The sequence below is a fragment of the Lissotriton vulgaris genome, chromosome 9, assembly GCF_964263255.1.
Source record: "Lissotriton vulgaris chromosome 9, aLisVul1.2, whole genome shotgun sequence".
In the NCBI taxonomy this organism is placed as follows: Eukaryota; Metazoa; Chordata; class Amphibia; order Caudata; family Salamandridae; genus Lissotriton; species Lissotriton vulgaris.
The window spans coordinates 280,189,679-280,217,432 of record NC_141697.1 but is presented as its reverse complement, the minus strand read 5'-3'; the positions used below and the strand labels follow the sequence as shown (position 1 = coordinate 280,217,432).

The 27,754-nt window shown below is 48.1% G+C and overlaps 1 protein-coding gene across 23 annotated transcripts in view; it reads right to left on the bottom strand.

The window, feature by feature from the left end:
• Positions 1 to 26,003, bottom strand: part of NRXN3 (neurexin 3) — a 2,233,908-nt gene extending 2,207,905 nt beyond the window's left edge. For all 23 annotated transcript variants that reach the window (XR_015299916.1, XR_015299918.1, XR_015299917.1 and 20 more), the window contains exon 1: positions 25,817 to 26,003. The gene's annotated coding sequence lies outside the window, so the exon portion shown is untranslated. The remainder of the gene's footprint in view (positions 1 to 25,816) is intronic.
• Between the last annotated feature and the right edge of the window lie 1,751 nt (positions 26,004 to 27,754).

The window sequence follows — 27,754 nt, the reverse complement described above, 5'->3', positions numbered from 1 at the left end:
TTCCACCCATTTGCGATTTCAAAGGAAGTGTATCAACTGCTTGTGCCTGTGTCTGCAGTCACAAACCACTGGTGAGTCACCAACCCCAAAATTGGGGAGGTAACTGATTTGTAGAGGGGAGTCATGTCAGCAGCCTCATTAGGAGCAGTCAGTGATCCAGAGAACAACTGTTTGCTCCTCCTCAAATGTTTTAGCAAATAGGAGAAAAAAAAAGATTCAAGCAGCACCTGTGTCTTTAAAGGCCACAGATGCTTTTTTTTAATGTCCTGCTTCAGAAAGCAAACGCAAGAGAGGAGGTCTGTTGTCCCTTTCAGCCCTCCATCCTTACAATTGAAAACTTTCAAAGGGGGATACAAATTGCGACCTGCCTACCCAATATTTATTAGGCAGATTGTATTGTGACCCCTGAGAATAGGCAGTTTGTGAAGTGAACTATTAGTACTAGGGGTGGGCGGAAGTTGCGTAACGGACTTTCGCGGAGAGGCACGAAAATTGAACCAATTTCCGTGCCTCTCTGTAAATTTCCGTTACGTGAGGCGAGGAATGCGCATGCGCAGTTTCAAAGAAGAAGGCGCGATACAGGAAGAGATGTCCCTGCGTTAATGTAAGTGTTTTTTAACTTTTATTTCAGCTTTAATCTTTGTAATATTGCGGGCGGGAGGCGGGCGGGAGGAAGGCGGGAGGCGGGCGGACATTTCCGTTCCACCCCCGAGTGTGCGGAAATTTGCCCCGTTTTTCCGCCTTCTTTGCGGAAGGCGGAAGGGTAAATTTCCGCACATTCTGTGGGCGGAACAGAAATGTCCGCCCACCCCTAATTAGTACACAGGTAAAATCGTATATTGTATTCCATTTGCAAACCAGTTGGTTTGCAAATTGCGTATCCCTGGTTTGCGAATGAGAGTAAAACTTTGGGCCCAATCAGAAGAAAACATGACTTTACCTAGTGACCTCCAGATGGAAGCCACATCAAAGGGAGAGCACACAATCAATCCACTTATCCTCTTTAAATAGAAATTGTGTGAAATTGATTAACAATGCATTTTAAAAACAACCTGACCGATTTACTTTGGCAATGTTGAGGGGTTCATGTGTAGCGTGTTAATCCCTATTTACAACACATCTTAGAACTACGGATGACCTGGTGGTTGGTCCATGCAGACAGTGGTCTTTCAAATTACAGCCAAAGCAATGCGTGAAAGAGTTTGGTCTCTGACTGTGGTCTTGTTTTCCATGTTACTACCTTAGTAGTGTTGTGTTCCTTGGGTTTATCAGATTTCGAAGTGGGTGATGTGTCCCTGTCCCTTCATTCTGCTGACTTTTGATGGCCAGTGTATATGGGGTAAGCCACTCTAGGACTGAGTGGGGAGAGAGGGATCATTTCTTATTTTGTTGACCCCAAGTCTCTACACAAGTATGTCTGTGTGTATGTATGCCTATTTCTATAACGAGAACCAAGCCAGGCAACCGGTTAGGGCTGGACTGTTCCCACTGGGGCAGGGTCAAGACTGATTTGCATATGGCTGGGTACAAAGTGGGGTGGCGTGGTGAGCAAAACAACGATGGATTAAGCCCAGATCTTTGTGAATTGGGGTGAATGTTTGCATTGTTCAGCATTCCGTCCATCATTGTTTATTTTGCTGAGTGTCTGTATGTCACCTGGAATCAGTGGGGCTCTGGTAAAGCAGGTTCTATAGTCAGCTGCTCTTGACTGCCTGATTCTTGGGGGTATTCCTCCTGCCTCAATCACCTACATGTATTTGAACTACTGGAGGGGAGGAGGGATCGATGAGGGCTCTATCACAGATAAGTTCCCCACTGTTACAGTAATCTAACACAGATAAGTTATTGTTACAGTATTCCATCAGAAATGTTCCCCACTGTTACAGTAATCTAGCTAGGGGTAAGATGAATGCAAAAAGAACAATTGATGAACAGAACGTTGAACAATGTCATACATTCATCCCAGTACAGATAGCTGGGCCTAAATCCATTGTTTTTTTGCTCCCCATGCCATTCCAGTTTAAACCCAGCCATATGCAAACTAGTCTTGCCCATGTTCCCCATGGGAACAGTCCAGCCAGAACTTCCCGGCCAGGTCATCCTTGGACCAGAAACATTCATCATGGGGTCAGTTTTGGGGAATTATCCCATATCAGCCAAGCTAGTTTGACTCCAGTGGCATGGAGAGCACAGGAGACACGTCTGGGCATACCTGCCCCACTCGGGTGACAAATGCAAAAAGAACAATTAATGGACAGAATGTTAACATTGTCAAACATTCACCCCAGTACAGGGAGATGGGCCTAATCAATATTGTTTTTGCTCCCCATGTCATTCCAGTTTAAACCCAGCCATATGCAAACTAGTCTTGCCCCTGTTCCCCATGGGAACAGTCCAGCCGGAACTGCCCGGCCAGGTCCTCCTTGGACCGGAAATAAGCATCCTGGGGCAAGTTTTGGGTAATTACCACATATCAGCCAAGCTAGCTTCACTTCAGTGGCATGGAGAGCACAGGAGACACGTCTGGGCATACCTGTCCCACTCGGGTGACAAATACAAAAAGAATAATTAATGGACAGAATGTTAACATTGTCAAACATTCACCCCAGTACAGGGAGATGGGCCTAATCAATATTTTTTTGCTCCCCATGTCATTCCAGTTTTAAGCTACTCATATGCAAATCATCTTGACCTTGCTCCCAGTGGGAACAGTCAAGCCTGAACTGCCAGGTCAGGTCCTCCCTGGACCGGAAACGAGCATCCTGGGACCGGTTGATTAAAAACGATGGATTAAACCCAGATCTGTTGACCTGGTGTGAATGTTTGCATTGCTCAGCATGCCGTCCATCATCTGTTCCTTTTGCATTTGTCACCCAAAGTATTTCCAGACGTGGGTCCCATGCTCACCACGCCACTGATTTTAAACTAGCCTGGCTGATGAGTGATGCCCCAAAACCAGTCCCACCATGCTTGTTTCCGGTCCAGGGAGGACCTGGCTTGGCAGTTCAGGCTGGACTGTTCCCATGAGCAGCAGGGTCAAGACTATTTCGCAAATGGCTGGGTCCAAAAAGGAATGGCGTGGTGGATAAGAAAACGATGGATTAAACCCAGATCTGTTGACTGTGGGTGAATATTTGCACTCTTCAGTATTCATCATCTGTTCTTTTGGCGGGAAAAGAAGAAGGCGGACACTACTGCTGAACCTCTTTCTGCAGGTATCAATGTATGTGTCAGGTTACATTACCAGTTGTCAAACCACCTTGCCTGTAATCTTGGAGCTTCTAAACTCATCCATATCCGCATGCACAGTCCCCTTAGCTTGGAAGCAAGCCATGGTGCGGGCGCTGTTGAAAAAACCCAACCTGGACCCTGACGATCACTCCAGTTACCGCCCCATCTCACTCCTCCCATGGGCAAGCAAGGTGCTGGAGAAATATATAAATGCCCAGCTGGTCCAGTTCCTAGAAAATTATTCTCTATTACACACGTCCCAGGCAGGCTTCAGACCGAAGCATGGCACTGAAACCGCCTTACTAGCGGTCACCGAAGAATCTCGAAGGGTACTGGATCAGGGAGGATCAGTGGCAGTGATCCTCCTTGATCTAAGTGCTGCCTTCGATACGGTCAGCCATGCCACCTTGCTGAACCGTCTCTATGACATCGGAGTATCAGGTGACGCACTTAGGTGGTTTGACTCTTTCCTGTCAGAAAGATCTTTTCAGATCTTCGACGGTGACACAGTGTCACACAGCAAACCACTCAGCTGCGGAGTACCGCAGGGCTCCTCTTTGAGCCCTGCGCTATTTAATATATATATGAGACCGCTGGCTGGGGTCGTCGAACCGTACGGCATTAAAATTGTGTCGTACGCCGACGACACTCAGCTAGTGGTTTCATTGGCCCATGAGAACAACGGGCAACCCCTGGGAGGTCTGCTGAAATGCTTAGAGGACGTCAAGGAGTGGATGACCAACTCCTTCCTCAAATTGAACGGAGAGAAAACGGAGCTCATGCTTCTAGGCCCAGCTCCGCCAGTACCTTTCACTTCCTTGTGGCCCCGCGGGCTGGGCGCTCCTCCCACCCCTAAGGAAAATGTAAAGAGCCTAGGAGTGTGGCTCGACAAAAAGCTCTCTTTTTCCACCCAGGCTACCAAGTTGTCCGCCACATGCTTCGGCCTGCTCAGAATCCTGAGGAAGGTCCTCCCGCTTTTACCTCTGGAAGCAAAAAAGGTAGCAGTACAAGGCCTCATCCAGTCCCGCCTGGACTCAAATAATGCTCTATACGTAGGGGCCCCCGAGATGACCCTCCGGAAGCTGCAGGTGGTACAAAACTGCGCAGCACGTACCCTGCTACAGATTCCGCGAACCCAGTCTGCCAGACCTGGACTAAAGAGTCTGCACTGGCTGCCAGTGAGGCAGAGAGTGGCTTTTAAGGCGCTATGCATTGCGCACCTGGCCTTCTGGAAAACAGGACCAGCAATCTTTGACAACTTTGTCATCCCCTACCATCCAAACAGGAACCTCCGGTCCACGGAGGCTTTCCTAGCAGTTGTTCCTAGAGTAAAGCGAGCCAGGACCGGGGGTAGGCTATTCTCCTGGAACACTGCTAAGCTTTGGAACGCTCTCCCCTTTCCACTTCGGTCCAACCCAGATCTGCTCTCGTTCCGGAAAAAGCTGAAAACGTTACTGTTTGCCAAATCCTTTGAGTGCTAACTCTTCTGCTCCGTCTCTTCTCTGCTTGAACTCAGCGCTTGGACGCCCGTGGGCAGCAACCGCGCTTAATAAATGTATTTACATTACATTACATTACATTAGATATTCTGGGTCACGATAGCACTATGATTGTGGGTGTCAGATGTTCTCTCTCAAACTAATACCACCTCTTCTGTGTGTCACACTTTCACTCTCAAACACTACCACTTGAGTATTTCAGGTTTTCTTTCTTAATCTGTCACTTGTGCATTTCACCTTTTCTCTCACAAATTAATGCTGTTAGTTTTGTATGTAACATTCTTCTCGACCAAGGCCACACGGCAGCCCTCATTCTACGAGACCTCTCAGCAGCCTTCAACACCGTCTCCCACCTCACACTAGCCACCAAACTCCATGACGCCGGCATGCAGGGAAATTCCCTAGACTGGATCTGCTCCTTCCTCGCCGGCCAAACACAAAGAATCAGATGCCCGTCCTTCCTCTCCGAACCCACAGAGATCAGATGTGGAGTACCCCAAAGATCCTCCCTCAGCCCCACACTCTTCAACATCTACATGGCCCCACTCGCAACCATCATCAGAAAAATAAACTCAGCATAGTATCCTACGGCGATGACACCCAGCTCATCTTCTCCCTCACCAAGGAACACAACATCACCAGACACAGTTTTGAGGAAGGAATTAAGGACAGTGCATCCTGGATGAGCAGCAGCTGCCTAACGCTTAACTCTGAGAAAACGGAAGTCCGTGTCCTCGGATCCACCCGTCTACGTGAGATGACACCTTTTGGCTTCCAGCCCTCGGCAACCCTCCCACACCCATGGACCACACCTGCTCCCTCTGCATCATACTCAACTACTCCCTCACCATGAGTCGACATATCAGCGCCATATTCTGCACATGCTTCAACACCCTCTGCATACTCCAGAACACCTTCAAATGGATCCCCCGTGAATCCAGAAAGTTCATCACCCATGCACTCATAACAAGCCGACTGGACTACGGGAATGCCCTCTACGCCGGAATCCACAAATCTCTACTAAGAAAACTACAGACCAACCAGAACAACGCAGCCAGACTTGTCCACAGCATCCCATGACAAGACCAAATCACCTAGCACCTATGGGACCTCCACTGGCTCCCTGTCGAAAAGAGTGACATTCAAGCTACTCACTGGCACCTACAAGGCCCTCCACAACCCCAGACCCCAACACCTCAGTGAAAGAATCTCCCTCTACACCCCCAAGAGAAACCTCCACTCTGCCAACCTTGCACTGGCCGAAATCCTCTGCAGAGCCAAAATGGGGAGATTCTTCTCCTACATCGCAGCCAAGACCTTGAACGAACTCCCCCTCAACCAGCGTTGGATTGGGATTAAATATCGGCCCGGGCACACTAAAAAAAAGTGGCCCACATTTGCTTATTGTCTTTTTGCAAAACACTGCTTCGGCTAAATTTTAGTAAAAAAAGGGGGGGGGGTAGAAAAATGCACGGATTAGTTTACACTGGTGAAACACACCTGAAAACAAGTGAGGCCACTTTTGCTCAGGCCCCTTACCCCCACTCAATATGCATATATTTATATATATAAAATAATGGGCGGGCCCAGCGAGAGTAAGGTAGGGACACCTCTGCCCAATGGCAAAAGGGAGGTAATAGACACTCATTTGCCTCCAGAAAGGCCACTCAGGCACCCACTGGGCTGCAGGCTGCATGCAACAACGCAGAAACCGCCCAAATCGGCCCCCTATGCTGCTCAAAAAAGCAGCCCACCGCTGGAATTGGATACTGGCCCCTCTGGCATTGCTTGAGTGCCCATGTTACCAATACGACGCTGCCCTCAACAATAGATGAACCCCCACACTGCAAGCATTCAGGAAGAGCCTCAAAACCTGGCTCTTTGGAAGAGCCGGAGCTGCTCGATATTCTCCCACCTCACCCCAGCGCCTTGAGCCCCTCACATGTGAGTAGCGCGCTTCACAAATCCCTGATTGGTTGATTGTAAATTGATACTTGTATAGCGCACTACTCACCCGCAAGGGTCTCAAGGCACTTGTATGAATACCGCTGTGGAACCCATCCTGGCTTTCCCTGTGAGGTGTCCACTCCTGGGCACCCCCAAGGCCAGGCATTCTTAGCATTGTGGGGGCCGTTGTGGAGATTAAGCAAGCTATTGCCCAGAGTTGCAGAGTGGGACTCGATGATTGGAATAGGCACCGAGGCGAGAATTATCAGGTCCGTGGAATTTTGCACCCGCCGAGGAGGGGAATTGAACCCTGGTCCCGGGCTAGACCCCTAAATCAGGGTCTGCCGCTCTAATCATTGAGCCACACTTCTCCTCATTGATTTGTTTCTGAAAACCAAACTACCACTTGTGCATTTCAGATTTTCTCTGTCAAACTGACACTACCACTTGTGCATTTCAGATTTTCTCTGTCAAACTGACACTACCTCTTCTGCATTTGAAATGTTTTCTGTCAATTTGTCGCAACAACGTGTGCGTTTCAGAATTTCTCTTTCAGTCTGACACTACCACTTGTGCATTTCAGATTTTCTCTTTCAGTCTGACACTACCACTTGTGCATTTCAGATTTCCGCACTCAGACTAACACCATCGCCTGTGTGTGCCAGATTTTCAGAAAGAACCTAGCACTTCCTGTTGTAAATGCCGATACCCGGAGCACTTGTTAAACAATATGAAATAAACTAAAGGACCATCTGATGAATGACGTAACAATACATCTCAAAACATTATCTGACATCAAACAAGACACTATTCTAGAAGACCTATTGTTGGTGACTGTTAGAAATGCACTGGAAGGCCCCTTCAAAAACACATTAACTACCGTGTGTCTGGTTATCTTCACCGATTCTATTCCTGCTATCGTGTAGGCCAAAACACATACATAAAACTACATTATTTCGTTTTATTGGCTGAAAATATAAGGCAGTTTATTTGAGGGATGCGACGGTGATTTAACAATTAACGGCGAGCTTACATAGTGACAAATCATTTCGGGACATTTACTGAAAAATATATATTTTCATTAGGATACGTGGCCTGTCAGTGGAAGGTGTGCGCCTGTGACAATTAGACGGATTCGGTTATCTATCAGAGCATTACAATGAAATACCCATTTTCACAAGCGAGAGGGGGCAGATTCCCGTCACGGCTTCCAAATGCACGCGGCACTTGCCAACGGAAACCATCAGCCTTCTATTAATCTGGCGAACCGTCGACTACAATTATGTTACGGATATGTGACGCCTTTTCTTAAACGAATTAAAGGAGTGTACGGTTCTATTGTACAGTGCTCTGACACCTTCGGGTAAAGTCCGCGCTTTATTAAAATGCATTAAATAAATAACTAAATAAAAGCAAAATAAAGTGTTGATAACATGTAAGCAGCATCAAAAAACCCGAAGACACATGGCAAACCACTGCCAAATTAACGGTCCATGTTGGATGAGGCGGCCGGGCTAGAGCAAGGACTCATACTCTCTCGTAGTACATTTTGCACGAATGTGGATAACGTGCTTTACAGGCCGCTAAATACATACTGAATGGAGGCCTACTTAAAGTAAAGACCATCCAGCCCTTTACAAGACTCGTCTACTGGGAGAAGACCTATTGGGTTCGCCACCTCCCACCCGCCTGCGGCCAGATAATCCCCAAATTGCCCGGGCCGCTACCCTCCAGCGGTTCTCAAGGACTCGGAGTCCTCGTGAGCGGCCCGGGATCCCCGTCAGGCGGCGGTACACTGGTTAACCGGGAATGGAGCGGCTCCGTGGAGAGCTGCAGCGCCGCTCAGCGGCGGCCGCAGGTACTGTCTGCCTTTGCTCGGGCGTCAAGTCACCCTCCTCACGTGGCAGACTGGCCGAGCACTGAAAAGGTCGCAGGGCCAGACACCCACAGGCTGTAAAAACCCTAATGTTTGTATCGTGTGCTCACTGTATGCAATAATACAAATAGGCGTGTGAACATTACATCATCTGTGACGTGCTGTAGCAACTAACTACTCACAGCATGTAAACACTGCACTATCCGAACAGTGTCTTTACTGGAGGCAAGCTCACAGATGGGCTGTAAACATTGGACTGTTAGGTCATGTGATTAAGATGGACAGACGTGCTGCAAACACTACTATTGCTAGCTCTGTTCAGTGTACGTAGGTAAAAGCAGGGCAAAAGTCCTAAAAAAAGAAGTTGGGGGACGCTGTCACCGGAAGTGACGTCACAACAGGAAGTGACGTCACAAAAGGTGGCTCCGATCCCGTCCCAGAGAGGCCAAAGAGTGAAGTCCAGCTGTTTAGCAGGGGGGACGGCGCCCACCCGGTAAAATAAATGGGGGGACGCCGTCCACCCGCGTAGTACCCCGACTCGAGCCCTGGGTAAAAGTACATGAGTGTGAACATTTCTTCATCTGCAACTGTAAGTAGGCTCACGGGCAGACACTGTGCAGGCTATATTGTGTCATTGATGTGAGCAGATTTACAAATCGCAGTTTGTAGTTCGATTTGTGCTACTACAAAACATACTACTAAATACAATTCACAAACTACAGCAGGGTTTTACGACTCCGCACTTATGTGTGCGGAGTTCTCTAATCCAACAGCTGAGTCTCCAGGTGCAGAGAACTCCATACATATAAGTATAGGGAGTGCAGAGTCGTAAAACTCCACACTTAGGGGCCGGTTCACGAAGGTAAACTTACACTTCTTTGTACGTTTACGATTGCTTGGTGTTCACAATGAGATTTACGAGTAGTATCTTTACAAGTGCAGAGTCTCCGCACCTAAAATGAGCATTCTTTTTATGTGCAGACACTTTGCACCTGTAAAGATCCTACTCTAAATCCCTTAGTGAATACCAAACAACCGTACACTTGCACAAAAGTGTAAGTTTACCTTTGTGAATCAGGTCCTTAGTTTGTGAATTCCAAGAAAGTAGTTCACTTACTACCAAGTGTAAATTTACCTTTGTGAATCGGCCCTTAGTGTTTCCAAATACGTTCACATGGGTGTGAACACTAATTTGGTAGAGTGCTTGGGCAAACAAACAGAGACTGATTGCGATTCCTTAAATGCAATCCTGGAAGAACCCGAAATTTGTGATCTGGCCTTAAGAAATCGCACATTACCACCAACTTCAAGTTGGTGGTAATTTGCGATTTCCTAGAAAAATGCACTTTTTTGCATTTTACAAAGTGCCATGTGGCCCACATACGTGCCCTTAGGCCATGTATGTACTCCACATGTGCACACATGTATATTTCAGGGGTGCAACGGGGTGTCCTTTTTGCACCCTTGAAATTGCATGCGCAATTTGGGAGTACCTATTGGGTACTCGCAAATTGCGCATGCAATTCCCATTCATTACTTTGGGCCTCTTGGCCTATAGAAATGAATGGAAAGCCATTGCTTAATTGTGACTATCAATTTGTGAGTCGCAAATAAGGAATGCGTAGGAATCGCTATTTAAATTGCGAAACCTACATACATTGCATTTTGCAAGTCCTTAATACGGAATCAGTAAAATTCGCTATTAAGGACTCGCAAAATACAATGATGATACATCTGCCCCTATACTTCCAATTCAGGTCCATAACTGACAGATACATCGCCTAGCAATTACTTTCTGGACAGGAACAGAATTCTGTCACAATTTGTTGTGAATTTTCACTATTTTTATTGTGTGCTTAGTGTAAACAGACGCACAGACCAAACAGTTTGAACGGTAAACACTGCACCAGGCGCAAGCAGACACTGGGAGCTTGTACAGACAGCACTATTTGTTTTATGAATTCAAGGTGTACGAAGACAGCCATAACTGCCCTAATTGTCCTATGTGCCTGGTGTAAAGCAGATAAAAAGAATGGATCACATGCTTTCTCTATGTAGACACACAGACCGTAAGCATTCTACTGTTTGTAATATAAGGCTATTGTAGGGTGTGCAAGAGTGCAGGTTATTTCATTGTCAAATTTGGGAAAATTAGACAAAATGAAACGTAAATTTCCTGAAATTTGCTTCAGGATAGCTCAAGTGAAAACTGAATGTCAGCTTAATGTAAGGAGCCAATCACTGAGCCCGGCTCTGTCTGTATCATATACATGGTGCAGCAGGGATGGGATACGCTAAATCCACATCATTGTGCACTTTGTGCAAGCAGATTCTGCACTGTATGTGCACTAACACATCATATACTCGACTGGAAAGCAATGAAGCGGAGTAGAAAAGGAGCTGGGGGCAACAGCAGTAAGGCTGCAAGAAAGATTTCTAATGCAGGGGGCACTTTTTATCTGAGGAATGTTGAGGTCAAGAAGTTCTTTGAAGGAAGTGCTCAGTGGAAGCAGGCACATACATTTTAAGCCCTGCAAAGTAATTCTTTTCAAACAACAGTGGTCCCTTTAGGAAAAAATATACACAGTGAATAAATATAGACTCAGTCATAGCTATATTGATTTGGACTTGTCCAGCCGGACAGATGTCTAGTATTTACTTGTAGTTGAATATAAGAAATGTTACACAACAGTTCACAAAGTGGGGCACAAGCCTGCACCCTACTTAACACATGTGAAACAGACATTCAGTGACAGAACTGTAACAAAAGTGCTTGTAGGCAAAATCATGAGGTTTGAAGTACCAGTAATTGCACAATGTCATGGTACAACAGAACATAACCAACACCTTTACATTAGTAGTGCACATAACGTTTTGAACTTTGTATAAGGTGTTATTAGTAGTCTACGGCGTTTCGATCTGTTATCTTGTTACACGGATCATCATCAGGACATAATTACTATGCCTAACAATTATAGCTTCAGATGCCTAGCGGGGAAAGAGGGGAGAAAGGCAGTGGGCAAGGGGATTAGGAGTAGTGAAAAACAATAAAATCACATTTCAACAACACATACTTGGTGCTAAGATTCATTCCATGCACAGTTGGTGCATTATTGTGTTTAAATGGCATAGACATAGTTCCTGAGGGTGGTGTTAAAATATTGCGAAGGCACGTGAGGGTGACTTTCACTTGAAAGATGGAGCTAGGAGCAACAATTCACACTATGGTAGTCAGCTTTTGAGCAGCAAAGCATGCTGTGATTTAACAGTTAACCAATTCATACTGTACATTACTGGATTCTACTTGCTATCCGGCGCATCATTTGTCATTTAAAAAGGTTCTGCACAGTAATTAGACACAAATGTAAACACTGCACTAGTCTCATACTGTGCTAGAAACACTTTGCATCAGGTGCTTAGTTTAAGAATCACACAGTGTAAACATCGTACTATTTGAGTCAGGCTTAGTGAAAGCGAACAAGAACTGTTTCTGTCACATGATTGGTGAAAACAGAACCACAAACTGTAAAAACTTTACTATTTGTGTTATCTACTTTGTGCACTATATTTTGCAGGTTTTCATACAGAAACTTGACACTATTGGGCAAATTTTCTAACGTTTTACGTAACGCAGGGAAGCAAGTAAAGTTGCTGCGTTGCTAAACGGACAGAACAGAAATTTACTAGGTCTACTAAGATATGGAGTACTTTTGCTCTCTTCTAGAGTTTGCACACTTGGGTTGCCTAGTGCCAATGCAGGCAACCTTGCATCCTGGCACAAGTGTGCCTGTTTTACAGGTAGGACTATTTTGTGCAGGAAGTGATGCTTTAGAGGCAATTTCCTCTTTCTGTGTGTGCTGCCCCTTGTTAAGCCTCTCTGTGGTGGGCGTACCATTTTGACCCAATCAGAGGTTTACTATCTTTCCTAAATCGGGGATTGCATCAAATTACTTGGGTAGATGCACCCATGAAACGCAGATCATAATGAAATGTAACTAAATGCAGTGCACGCTGCTGCATTACATTTCTTTACAAAGTCATGCAACACCTGTGCAAATCACCCCTTGCGAGGATTTGTAAATATAACGGAGGCCATCGCGTTCTCCTTGCGGGATGCAAGCACTACACAATGGCTTGATAAAAATGGACCTATGTTTATGGTGTGCTCCCCCAGCCCTATACATAGACTGACTGTAAAAACTGCACTTTACTATGTATTTGGAACAACAAGACACACAGTCACTGTTTAAGCACATACAATTTTCAAGGACAAGGAAACTGAGCAGCAGTGAAATAAAGGGATTTGCACACTCTTCGGTCAGATGCAGAATCTCTGAAAGGAACACAGGTCTTCAGAGATGTCTCTGGCAATTTAGCCAACATATTAGATTGCCTTCCCAAAGGCCCTACAAACAGTTCTATGGACAGGCTTCAGACATTTTTTTTAACAAACAGTGAGGGATGATTTAGATCTGGGTCCTAGTGCAGCTAGCACTAGCAAAGCCAATAGGTCTGGTGCTGTATGCAAGCCCTTTGGCCTTGTCAATGCTTGCTTTGTCATGTACTTCATAAAACCTTATTTTAGGAGGAGCTGACAATGAATGGAACTACATTGTGTGTGGATGTGCTCCTCGTGAAAGACGGCAATGCTGTCACTCACAGTGATGTTAGCCAGTGGCTGAATTGGGCTCACACTTTGCCCCATGCTGTAGTGGGCAGAAATATATGAGCATCCCATCTTCCCCCTTAAGGCATTCTTAGAATGGGAACCCAAAGGTGTACTGCGGGAGAATCCCTAAATCAAAAAGCAAAATTAGTTTTTTTAGCTGCCTTGAGGATGAAATCTTTCGTTGACAGAAAAGCGCCCTAGGGATCAGATTCTGGCATGGCCAATCTTCTCTAAGTTGCATACATGCCTCCTGAGTTATAATGGTAAAGTTGTGAACTCTCACGGCACACAAGGTCAATGCCTAGCCTCCATAAAAGTCTTGCTAACGTATTTTAGTATTGTTTAACTCGTTCATTTCATAGATGCAACATTGATGCAAGAGTCTACAAGAAACACACAACCCCAAGGGGCGCAAGTTCTGCAAGTGCCGTGGCTCGGCTCCGTTAAATCCACATTTATAACCACAACATATCTTATTGAGACTTCATTAGCGAATTGGGCAGGGCCTTTCCATGGTCACATGACAGGGTCTGCATGAAAAGGCAATGCCTCAGATCCAGTTTTCCATCAGAGTCTCGATTTTTAAGCCAAGTGACTTTGTTTTGTACATCTCTTTTACATTCCCAGGGCACGTACACGATTGCATAGAAGAATTTACTCAGAAAATATGCAGCTCCAGGTTTGAGTTCTTGGACCGCAAGAAACATTTAAAACATCCTGGTATCTGACAAGGGGTGAACACCTTTACAATTAATTCTACTGCTTTTGCCATCTGTGACTTCTTACTTGGCATCAGACTTGACTGTCTGCTCATCACACCATTCAGGCAGGTTCTCACCCCAAGATATCGAGTCTAAGCTAACTGACGTTGGTGGTAGTATAACCAATCTGTGTAAGTCCGCGATGAGCAGAGGGTATCAACCCAAGCAAGCCAGAGCTACACAACAAGTATCTGATCCAAAAAGCCACACGGTAAACTGTCCAAAAGATGTAGGGCGGGTACCATTGTTATCCAAAAGGGCCATTGTTGATAGTTGAGAAGCCACCAAGGGCCAAGCAATCCACGTATGACAGTGCTGTCCAGCTGGTAACCATTCCAAATCAAGAGATGCTGACCATAAAGTAACAAAGCAATCCAAGTGGCTGTGACGGAATTTTGAGAAGCCAATCCCAATCAGGCACTATTGTCTTGAAGTAACCAATCCATGGCGGTTGCTTCCGGACACAGGATCTCAATTCCAATGGTCCTGATGCTTATTACTGCAGAACCATTCCCAGGGTGATGAAGTGAATACTTCTGGTAGCCAATACAGTGAGAAGATGCAAATCTTGGATTAGCCAATCCGGGCAGGCTGTTGCTGAGACAAGTGACAAACAGTTCAAGAAGCTCAATGAATCATTCCTGCCAGGAGCTGCATAGGTGACCTGGTGAACAATATTCCTTCATTACATATTTTCATTAATTTATTTGCTGCAATTCTCTGAAATATGTTTTTGTAGTATTTTTGTTGTGTTTTGAAGAAACAGCATACAGGCAATAAAAAGAAAATCCTGGAACATATATATTTACCTTAGAACAATTCCAAAACTTGATCATATGTACAAGATAGAAAACAAACCACCCTCTCAATAATTACATCACAGTTTAGCGTGTAGCACGATTTTGACCTCGACGATTATGACATCAGAAATTAAATGTGGTGGTCTACTTAGGGGTGATACATGAAACCAGAAAAGGCATTCTTTTGAGATACATACAAGCAAATAGAAGCTCTCTGATAGAATGAAATGACCCAAACTACTTCTGTAGAAATGCATTGGTTCAGCAGGACCAAAGGTGAGTGTAAATGGAAACACGGGTAGCGCAAGACGCTTGTTGAAGGATACCTGGTCTCGTGCTGGTAGGGTAGTTCACATTAAAGCATACACAAAATGATAGGTAGAATGCTTAAATTGATCACAGACACTTGTAATTACTCAGGCCTCATCCCAGTCCATTGTTATTTGCACACCATGCCGCCTCAGTTTGTACCCAGCTATATGCAAATGAGTCTTGACCTTGCTGCAATGGGAAGACTCCAGCATGAACTACCAAGCCAGGTCCTTCCTGAACACAAGCAACTCAGGACAGGTTTTGCCCTTGTTATGACTCTTCAGCCGGGTATAGCTTGGTTTCAGTGACACAGAGTACACAGGACGCACATCTGGGCATACCCATCCCACTTAGGGCCACATATTAAAGTACACAAAAAGTGATGGATATAATGTTGAATTAATCTCAGACACTGGTAGGACGGCAAAAGCACAATCGTGCTTTAGAGCTCCTCATATGACGACACTTTGGCCGCACTGTTGCACAGGAAGAGCAAGGGAATGGGGATTAGAAGAACGAAATACTGAAACCTTTTGGTCAAATGAGAAAAAATGCACACCCCGGAGAAAATGGAAGAATCAGTCCACATGCAGTACATCTTTTGCCAGAGGAACCGATGTTTAGAATGAGGCACATTGTCTCTAAGGAAAACCTGAGATTTTCTCAATAAGTCAGTAACTCTTAAAGGGCCAGATGTATCAAGCAGTTTTACCCATTCTGTGTCTATGGGAAAATGTGTTCATACATCTGGCCCAAAATGCGAGTTAGGAGCATTTTTTCCAAACAAAATTATGGAAGTGTGCTGCTTTGCGGGTCGTATTCAATGAGAATAAAGGGAGTGAGGTTCTTTAGGGCACAATAGATTTCAGGAATCCGAAATAAAAGACTTGTGTCTCAGTGTTAGATTATGGTTCTCCGACACATACAATGACGAAAACAAAGCAAAAAACTCATGCTCAAATAACACCAAGGTAGGGTAATAAAAATGTAAATCAGTTTAATAACTTGAATCTTAACTTAGGCTTTATTTTGAATGGTCTTTGACCTTTCCCCTTCGTAGGTCCCAAACGTGTCAATGGAAAGCGCTTGCTGCAGTCCTATATGCTTTCTAAAAACACTGCCCAACGAGCAGATCTATTGATTTAATTATTAACCAATCGACCTCTGCATGTGATGGGCAAGCAGAAGAAAGGGCCAAATAGTTGTGAACAAGTGGAAACAAAGATGGCCGCTACAGCAGAGTGAGAGGTAGAGACGCAGGCCGCTACAGCAGAGTAAGAAGTAGAGACGCAGGCCGCTACAGCAGAGTAAGAAGTAGAGACGCAGAAGTAGAGACACAGGCTGCTACAGAAGAGTAAGAAGTAGAGACGCAGGCCGCTACAGCAGAGTAAGAAGTAGAGACGCAGGCCGCTACAGCAGAGTAAGAAGTAGAGACGCAGGCCGCTACAGCAGAGTAAGAAGTAGAGACGCAGGCCGCTACAGCAGAGTAAGAAGTAGAGACGCAGGCCGCTACAGCAGAGTAAGAAGTAGAGACGCAGAAGTAGAGACACAGGCCGCTACAGCAGAGTGAGAGGTAGAGACGCAGGCCGCTACAGCAGAGTAAGAAGTAGAGACGCAGGCCGCTACAGCAGAGTAAGAAGTAGAGACGCAGGCCGCTACAGCAGAGTAAGAAGTAGAGACGCAGAAGTAGAGACACAGGCTGCTACAGCAGAGTAAAAAGTAGAGACGCAGGCCGCTACAGCAGAGTAAGAAGTAGAGACGCAGGCCGCTACAGCAGAGTAAGAAGTAGAGACGCAGGCCGCTACAGCAGAGTAAGAAGTAGAGACGCAGGCTGCTACAGCAGAGTAAGAAGTAGAGACGCAGGCCGCTACAGCAGAGTAAGAAGTAGAGACTCAGGCTGCTACAGCAGAGTAAGAAGTAGAGACTCAGGCTGTTACAGCACAGAAAGAAGATGAGACGCAGGCCGCTACAGCAGAGTAAGAAGTAGAGACGCAGGCCGCTACAGCAGAGTAAGAAGTAGAGACGCAGGCCGCTACAGCAGGTTAAGAAGTAGAGACGCTGGCTGTTACAGCACAGAAAGAAGATGAGACGCAGGCCGCTACAGCAGAGTAAGAAGTAGAGACGCAGGCCGCTACAGCAGAGTAAGAAGTAGAGACGCAGGCCGCTACAGCAGAGTAAGAAGTAGAGACGCAGAAGTAGAGACACAGGCCGCTACAGCAGAGTAAGAAGTAGAGACGCAGGCCGCTACAGCAGAGTAAGAAGTAGAGACGCAGGCCGCTACAGCAGAGTAAGAAGTAGAGACGCAGGCCGCTACAGTAGGGTAAGAGGTAAAGACTCAGGCTGCTACAGCAGAGTAAGACGTAGAGACGCAGGCCACTACAGCAGAATAAGAGGTAGAGACGCAAATCGCTGCAGTAGGGTAAGAGGTATAGACAAAGACTGCTACAGCAGAGTAAGAGGTAGAGACGCAGGGCGCTGCAGCAGAGTAAGAGGTAGAGACGCAGGCCGCTACAGCAAAGTGGGAGGTATAAACGCAGGCCACTTCAGAAGAGTTAGAGGTATAGACACGGACATCTACAGCAGGGAGAGAGAGAGGTCTAGATGCAGGTCACTACAGCAGACTAAGAGGTATAGACACAGGTCGCTACAGCAGAGTAAGAGGTATAGATGCAGGCCATTACAGCAAAGTGAGAGGTACAGATGCAGGCTACTACAGCAGAATGAGAGGTGTAGACGCAGGCCACTACAGCAGAGAGAGAGGAATAGATGTAGGCCGCTACCGCAGAGTGAGAGGTGCAGTTGCTGACCGCTAGCCTCTGGTTTAGACCCTAGCCTCTGCAGCGTGATCAGAGGTGCAAATCCTGGCCTCTGCAGTGTGGATCAGAGGCGAAGAGACTGGCCTCTGCAGCATGATCAGAGGCATGGAGACTGGCCTCTACCGCATGATCAGAGGCGTGGAGACTGGCCACTGCTGCATGATCAGAGGCGTGGAGACTGGCCTCTACCGCATGATCAGAGGCGTGGAGACTGGCCACTGCTGCATGATCAGAGGCGCGGAGATTGGCCTCTGCCGCATGATCAGAGGCGTGGAGACTGGCCTCTGCCGCATGATCAGAGGCGTGGAGACTGGCCTCTGCCGCATGATCAGAGGCGTGGAGACTGGCCTCTACCGCATGATCAGAGGCGTGGAGACTGGCCACTGCTGCATGATCAGAGGCGTGGAGACTGGCCTCTACCGCATGATCAGAGGCGTGGAGACTGGCCACTGCTGCATGATCAGAGGCGCGGAGATTGGCCTCTGCCGCATGATCAGAGGCGTGGAGACTGGCCTCTGCCGCATGATCAGAGGCGTGGAGACTGGCCTCTGCCGCATGATCAGAGGCATGGAGACTGGCCTCTACTGCATGATCAGAGGCGCGGAGACTGGCCTCTGCCGCATGATCAGAGGCGCGGAGACTGGCCTCTGCCGCATGATCAGAGGCGTGGAGACTGGCCACTGCTGCATGATCAGAGGCGCGGAGACTGGCCTCTGCCGCATGATCAGAGGCGCGGAGACTGGCCTCTACCGCATGATCAGAGGCGTGGAGACTGGCCTCTGCCGCATGATCAGAGGAGCGGAGACTGGCCTCTGCCGCATGATCAGAGGCGTGGAGACTGGCCACTGCTGCATGATCAGAGGCGTGGAGACTGGCCTCTACCGCATGATCAGAGGCATGGAGACTGGCCTCTACTGCATGATCAGAGGCGCGGAGACTGGCCTCTGCCGCATGATCAGAGGCGTGGAGACTGGCCTCTGCCGCATGATCAAAGGCATGGAGACTGGCCTCTACTGCATGATCAGAGGCGCGGAGACTGGCCTCTGCCGCATGATCAGAGGCGTGGAGACTGGCCTCTGCCGCATGATCAAAGGCGTGGAGACTGGCCTCTGCCGCATGATCAGAGGCGTGGGGACTGGCCTCTGTCGCATGATCAGAGGCGTGGAGACTGGCCTCTGCCTCATGATCAGAGGCGTGGAGACTGGCCTCTGCCACGTGATGAGAGGCGTGGAGACTGGCATCTGCAGCACGATCGGAGGCATGGAGACTGGCCTCTGCAGCATAACCACAGGCGTAGAGACTGGCCTCTGTAGCACGACCAGTGGTGTAGAGACTGGCCTCTGCAGCATGTCCACAGGCGTAGAGACTGGCCTCTGCAGAATAACCACAGGCGTAGAGACTGGCCTCTGTAGTGTGGATCAGAGGCGTGGAGACTGGCCTCTGCCGCATGATCAGAGGCGTGGAGACTGGCCTCTGCAGTGTGGATCAGAGGCGTGGAGACTGGCCTCTGCCGCATGATCAGAGGCGTGGAGACTGGCCTCTGCCGCATGATAAAAAGGCATGGAGACTGGCCTCTGCCGCATGACCAGAGGCGTGGAGACTGGCCTCTGCCGCATGATCAGAGGCGTGGAGACTGGCCTCTGCCGCATGATCAGGGGCGTGGAGACTGGCCTCTGCCGCATGATCAGAGGCGTGGAGACTGGCCTCTGCCGCATGATCAGAGGCGTGGAGACTGGCCTCTGCAGTGTGGATCAGAGGCGTGGAGACTGGCCTCTGCTGCATGATCAGAGGCGTGGAGACTGGCCTCTGCCGCATGATCAAAGGCATGGAGACTGGCCTCTGCCGCATGATCAGAGGCGTGGAGACTGGGCTCTGCCGCATGATCAGAGGTGTGGAGACTGGCCTCTGACGCATGATCAGAGGCGTGGAGACTGGCCTCTGCCGTATGATCAGAGGCGTGGAGACTGGCCTCTGCCGCATGATCAGAGGCATGGAGACTGGCCTCTACCGCATGATCAGAGGCGTGGAGACTGGCCTCTGCCGCACGATCAGAGGTGTGGAGACTGGCCTCTGCCGCATGATCAAAGGCATGGAGACTGGCCTCTGTCGCATGATCAGAGGCGTGGAGACTGGCCTCTACCGCATGAGCAGAGGCGTGGAGACTGGCCTCTGCCACATGATAAGAGGCGTGGAGACTGGCCTCTGCAGCACGATCGGAGGCATGAACACTGGCCTCTGCACATAACCACAGGCGTAGAGACTGGCCTCTGTAGCATGTTCGCAGGCGTAGAGACTGGCCTCTGCAGCATAACCACAGGCGTGGAGACTGGCCTCTGTAGCACGACCAGGGGTGTGGAGACTGGCCTCTGCCGCATGATCAGAGGCGTGGAGACTGGCCTCTGCAGCACGATCAGAGGTGTAGAGACTGGCCTCTGCCACATGCTCAGAGGCATAGAGACGGGTCTCTGCAGCATGATCAGTGGTATAGAGACTGGCCCCTGCAGCATGATCAGAGGCGTGGAGACTGGCCTCTGCCGCATGCTCAGAGGCATAGAGACGGGTCTCTGCAGCATGATCAGTGGTATAGAGACGGGTCTCTGCAGCATGATCAGTGGTATAGAGACTGGCCTCTGCTGCATGATCAGAGGCATAGAGACTGGCCTCTGCTGCATGATCAGAGGCATAGAGACTGGCCTCTGCTGCATGCTCAGAGGCATAGAGACGGGTCTCTGCAGCATGATCAGTGGTATAGAGACGGGTCTCTGCAGCATGATCAGTGGTATAGAGACTGGCCTCTGCTGCATGATCAGAGGCATAGAGACTGGCCTCTGCCGCATGCTCAGAGGCGTAGAGACTGGCCTCTGCTGCATGCTCAGAGGCATAGAGACGGGTCTCTGCAGCATGATCAGTGGTATAGAGACTGGCCCCTGCAGCATGATCAGAGGCGTGGAGACTGGCCTCTGCCGCATGCTCAGAGGCATAGAGACGGGTCTCTGCAGCATGATCAGTGGTATAGAGACGGGTCTCTGCAGCATGATCAGTGGTATAGAGACTGGCCTCTGCTGCATGATCAGAGGCATAGAGACTGGCCTCTGCTGCATGATCAGAGGCATAGAGACTGGCCTCTGCTGCATGCTCAGAGGCATAGAGACGGGTCTCTGCAGCATGATCAGTGGTATAGAGACGGGTCTCTGCAGCATGATCAGTGGTATAGAGACTGGCCTCTGCTGCATGATCAGAGGCATAGAGACTGGCCTCTGCCGCATGCTCAGAGGCGTAGAGACTGGCCTCTGCTGCATGCTCAGAGGCATAGAGACGGGTCTCTGCAGCATGATCAGTGGTATAGAGACGGGTCTCTGCAGCATGATCAGTGGTATAGAGACTGGCCTCCGCAGCATGATCAGCGGCGTAGAGACTGGCACCTGCAGCAGGCCTCGGATATGTACACCTTGGCGCGTACAAGAGCTGCTCCCTCTCACGTCATGGAGTGGGTGCTTTCCTTTATTGCATGTGCTGTCTTTTTTTGTTTTTGATTTTGACTGTTTTCCTTCATGTGGATAAATGTTTTAGGTAAATTATGCTTCTTAAAGGCCACTTGACAGTTATATTAACATTAGTCTTGTTTGCATCTGCATTAAATGAGCAGTAGCTTGTTACTGTATTTAAAATAGTAAAGTTTTGCCTTATTGAGAAACGGGAACAATTGACTTGGAGAATTTTTCAACGGTAGGAGCCAAAGGTGTCGACAGAGCAAACCCAGCGAGAGGAGATTTGGTGGGCATTATCCCCAGTGCACAAGTGAAAGGCGTGGCCACTGTATGAGACATATGGCCCTGGCCCTTAGAATACGAGTGAGAGGGGTGGGCCTGGACCCTTCAGCAGCAGGAAGAAGTGTGAGGACCCCATTAAGTGAAAGGTACCCACATTTGGTCACTTCCCTACATGATCACTGTACTACTGTGAGGTATCTCAGCCAACAACATCCTCATATATGGGTTGAAATGAACAGAAAATAAAATTTGAACATCCCAACATTCAGAAAATTGAGGAGAATCAAAAAGAAAGTGCACCAGCGTCAATAGAGACTTGTGTATTCCTATTGAGGAGCCCTGCCTCATCCCTCACAAGCACACCTACGCCCGCACTCCAAGAGTAGGAGGTTCAGGTACACACTCCCCGCCGCAGGGCGATGCGCGATGGCATTTCTCTGCTACATATTACATTTTGCGAGGAGCCTATGCACCTCGCTTGGCACCTCCCTTTGGGCACTCTGTGTCTCTTCTTTAAAGATAAACACACAAATAATAGAAGATTTTTTTTAAACGTCGGAATTGGAGTCCTGTGCCCATAACAGCGTATTAAACACCAATAAACGGCCACAAACACACAAAAATGCTAGAGTTAGAATCACAAAATATACAAATGAAGCCGTCAGACTGCAGCAGCAGCGAGTGAAATCACAGCCCAGCCTTGCGATGTCTGTAGAACCTCATTTTGCACTTTGCTACCCCCCACGTCAAAATTACAAGAAGAAATAAACAACCTAACCCAACGACGTTTCCAATTTTTGATAGTAATTCTTCCTTTGTCTCCCAACAGCAGATGACATGTTCCTTCAAGCAGGCCAAGCCCCCCAGCCGGAACGCTGGAGCTACCTCGCCGGCATGGAAGCCTGCTACATTTCATGGATGGTTAATCCCAATCATTATCATCATCACGAGCTCATTTGACCAAAATGCTTTTATTTCTATTTTTTCAGTCCTCCGCGTTCAAGATTTAGGTTCATCAAACCTACAGACCCCGCTATCCCCACGCAATGAAAAAACGCACACACCTTGCCTGAAACCCATCACCATTGCCCCTCGCTTCCATGTTATGCGACACACTGGTGGAGGAGATGGGGGGAGGCAACCGAGGGAGGGGGTGAAAAAAAAGATGGCGACGAATCGGATGGTGGCTGATGGAAAAAACGGACATGCACTTGGTGTGCGCACTGACATGGCGCCTTCGCTCTCTCGCCTTCACACCATTGCCCACACAATCCAAGAGGCATGAAGGAAAAAGGTCACAGTGCCCAGTTGGGGGAGGTGGATTGGTTGGCGAAGCCTCCACCCCAACAATATCTTCCAGGAATATTGCTGTTTCGAAGACCAATACATCATCAGTGGTGACGTGAATGGGGAACTGTTGGCAAGGGTGCGGTTACAAAGGGGGGGGGGATAAATCTGCAGGGAGGTGAGCAGCAAAATAGCATACACAAAAAAATCCTATCAAGCCTCTAATCCGTGTTCAGAAAACCATTTTATTTCCTTCTAAATGGTTGGCGCAGACAGATTTCTCTATCTCGCTTTTGCAGCAGTGGGTTGTGCTGATTACAGTAGTTAAATCCCCACCCCCCTTGCCACCCCTCCCTTTTTACAAAGATCTGAGGAATAAATGCATCTGGTAGATAATGAAATAAATTGCCGCAATCATGTTTAATAACATACTTCTCTCCCCGCGAACCTGGCCGCCATTGTCCATCCCGCCATTACTACTGCTTCCTAAATATAGGTGGGGGTGGTGCGGAAAGGGTGAACGGGGACATTTAGGTAACTGCCTAAATCCTAGCCACATCCCTGTCTGACAACAACCATTCCTTATCTTCGACATTTGTCAACAATCTTAGAGAATTTGCTCAACCGTGGCCCAAGGCATTGAACGAACGATTGGTACATAAAGGCACATCTAAGCAATTTGCAATAAAATAGATTTTATCCAAAATGAACCTTTTCCATTTTTGTACTAATGGGAGGCTTTATTTGCAAAACTGAAAATGTAAACGACAGACAATACGTTTTCCACGAAGATTGAAAATATACGCTTGTAGACGGTCTTGTCCTAGATAATGATACGAAGGCACAAGCAATCATTGAATTAAAAGCTTCAAAATTAATATGATAACTTGGAATGTTTCCTCTTGATTTCAAAAAGCATTTGTACACAAATACTTAACATTTTCAGAAGAATTATTCTTATGTCTGCAGCAATGGACTTCCATCTCAAACAAAACCCAACGACAACACACATGAAAAATCCAAGGTGAACCCTCTCAGGTTGTCGACGCAGTATCAAAGCACACCATTTTTCTTTAGCATTTAGGTTTCCTTAATTTATTTAATGAAAGCTAAAAAGGAGATATCAACTAAACCAATTGCACTTATAAAAAGCAGTAATAAAATTAAGCAAAATACAAAAAAGATAAAACATGTAGTGAGGAAAAAATAGAAAGCTGAATTCTTCAATTTCATGGTACACTCGGTAGACTGCCCCTGACCTCCCCCAGGCAAATTCTGAATCATATATGTTAACGCTGCTATCCCCACATATACACAATTATTTCATACAAATGAAATCCTAAAAGTCAACTAAACCATTTAAAAGAAAAAACACTGTATCAAATAATAAGCTACATATTTCCAGGTCGCACGTCAAATACACCATCACATTACACATCAAAAAAGGCATCAATGTATTTGTTTTATGGATTCAGTGGTGGGTGTTTTGTATTTTATTTGATTTTTATTACAGTTTTCTGAAGACCTTGACCGGGAAAGTAACCAGGATTTGTTCTCGGGAGACTAAAGGTGTAATCATAACCAAAGAAACCCGACAATCCTACTGAATTAAAGCACCCCTCTATTTTTTGGGGTGGTGTCGCGTCTGCTGGGCCCAAGGTTGCAGCCCTACTAAAGTATTTTGCCGAAAGAAATCCTATTATTACCGGCCTGCAGAAGTCACCTACAAGGCGATCCAAAGTCATCGCCTTTGGCCCACCGCATTACATCACTGGCCCGCTTTCTCGAAGAGGCTAAAATTAGTGAAAGCGGGGGTGGAGAAGGGGAGATTACAATCCGCGGGAGGGGGTGCGTGTAATGAGGGGGGGACGGGACAATAGGCAAATCCCAAAAGGCAGGCTCTAAGGTCAAGCGTCGAGAGTCTGGCCGCTCCGATAGGGACGGGAGATGCGGCGATGTTAGCTCAGGGACCTACAGTGGCGACGAGCCTGCGTTAGCGGGAGGTGGAGGGCTGGGGCGCGGAAGACAAACTGGCAGAGGCATCCCTGCCGCCCCCGCCATAGCTCACTCTTAGCGGCAGGCTCCCCCGCCCTCTCGTCCCTCCCCGTTAACTTTTCGTGATGTTAGAAAGATTGGGAGACTTCTCAAATGCCAAAAATATTTAGCTTTTATTGAGCGTGGGGAGAGCTGGGACGCCGGCTTCGCTGAAGAGAGGTGTTAAAAAAAGTAGGCACAGAATGAAAATCCATGTCCGCTTACTTCACCCCTGCCTCGCCCACCCCCATCAATGCACGCTTGGCTTCTGTGAACATACAAGTGCCACCAAGGGCATGTGCCAGGCACACGCGCGAGCAGCACGTCACCCACTTTTCACTTTCAAAGTATCCCGCCCCGCTTCATTTGGCACCAGTGCCCAAGCTACGCCCCCGCCCATCCATCAAGACCCCACGAAAAATCGTGACAATCCAGACAGGCTGCTGCCTGGCACATGGCACGCCACCTCCCCGATGCCATGCCTTCTTCACCCTTTGGCGATGCTCCCTTCACCACATGGCACCCAATGCCCCCAAGGGGAGTGGGGGAGGCACCAAGTTGTATGAACAATCTTAAAGCAGGTGCAGTGACATTGGCATTGGTCCCTTGGAGGCCCGGGTAGGGCAGTCGGGCGTGGGAGGTCAGAGGTTAATAGGTACAGTTAATTCGGGCAGCAATAGGAGAGTGCAACTTTGCCAGCAGCTTGGGGGCACGTGCAGGGGGCATCACTGGCAAGGTGTCGCCAAGGGCAAGCAGGTGGCCAGGTGAAGTGGGCAGTTTCTGTGCGGGGAGGGAGCAATTTGGAAAGTCTTACCTTGGCAGCGGCGATCTCCCGCAGTAGATGAAATGGGTGTCCTTGGGGTGGCAGAGAGGGTGCAGTATCCAGAGGTGGTGGGGGGATGGCTGGGTGCTGAGCAGGGGGGCAGGCAGACTCCCGGTCCCCCTCTCTCTCACACTGGTCAGCTGGATCCCGGGCAGGAGGACAAGGAGATGTGCAGGCTGAGCTCTCACACACAGACTGCCAGCGCTGCCAGCCCCCACCGCCCGCTCCCAGGCTGGCCCCGCCCCCTAGGCACGCGGGCCCCGCCCATTAAAGGCACAAGAGCAGGGCCGGGAAGGAAGAGGATGGCGAACTCTCGGAGTGGGACGCAAGGCACATCATGCACGTCTGGGGTATCATAGCCCCCCACCCCCTCCCCCCGTCCGTGCACGTGCTGAAGTTTAATGTAACTCACAAGTTTTGTGAGATTATAAGAGTTTCCAAGAGAGAATGTAAGCGAGATAGAGGCGGAACGAGAGGGGGTTTGTTGTTTGTTTTGGAGAATGGAGGGTAAAAAGGGTCTTCCACACAGGGTCAGACAAATAAATAGCGGCATTTAGGCAGTAGGAAAGAGAAACTTAAAGGGGTTGTAATAAGACCGGCAGGCGTCAGAAGTGAAGGGGAGGTAATAATGGCATGTGTCATGGGTAGGATGAAGTCAAGGACACAGGTGACCCTCCGCGAAGTGGGCAGAGGTGACAAAGGGCCTTTGAGTATGGCAGCCAGTTGGCAGGTCCACAAGGGCAGCATAAGGATGTATTTTACTGGCCTGGCAAAAACACTACTGCCCAACATCTAGATCTCTGCCAGGCAGGCAGAGACACCATTGCCTTCAGAAGAGCCCCTGTTGTGGCAGGGCCGCTGAAGGCCCTGAAGCTTTGCTGAGCAGGAACCCATGAGCACACTTTTTTGTTCTTCAAAAACAAAAAATTTCCCTGACAAAATTGGGAGGTTTCTCCATGCACATGGGGGTAATTTCCCGGATTTTCTGGTCGAAACATTAGGCTTTAACTGGGTCCCAAACAGGAAATAAGTATGTCAGAACATCTGTCCTAATCAGGTTGGATAGTGAGGTATTTTAATTGATGGGCCGCTGTATATCAGACTGTCGATCAACGGGTTCCACTGGTGGAGCCCAGGTAGATTCCACCATTGGAACCATGGCGCTTTCCTAGACTTTAAATAGAGAGCGGGCTGAAAATTCGACAAAAAGGACAACAGCCATATTTGTGTCCGAGTGCCTGTATGCCAAACTATAAATGATGCCCTAAGTGGTCTACCAGAAGCTGTGAGACGGAGCAGGATAAATGTTCCTCCCTGTGTATGGAGAGGGAGTGAGGACTTTAGACAGTTTTCCTTCAGTGGGAGAATAAAGGACCTCTCATTGAGGATGGAGGAGAGACAGGCGGGAAGCAGAGCAATACAATCCCCCCCTATGGAAGGAGTCACTACAGGACGGGCAGTAGAGAGAATAAGGGTCTTCTAGCAGTGAGAGAGGAACATTAAGGTCCTCCCTTTCCGGAAGAGGAGACAGGCGTGAATAGAAGGACTTTTAATTGAGAAGGAGAGGCATGGGAGAAAAAATGTCTTCAATAGAAGTGGAGGAAAATAATTAAGTTGGAAGGCAGAGATAAATAGGTTCTGTTCCATGAGTAGGGATGGAATGGGAGGACAAAAGGGAGTCAATGGGCAGAGGCATCGGATAAAAACATTTCTTCAGGAGGAGCAAGGAGTCAAACATGAGGCAGGAAGGAATCAGTGGAGACTAGAAGGACTTCTAGTGGAGAGAAGAGAAAGAGAAATAGGGGAAAAAGTGTTTCAAATTGGGGTGCAGGAAAGAAGGTGGTCTTGCATGAGCCAGAGATGAGAAACAGCCTTCCTGGAGTTGAGCACCAGAGGAAGAAATGCTCCTCCATGAGATGGAAGGTATAG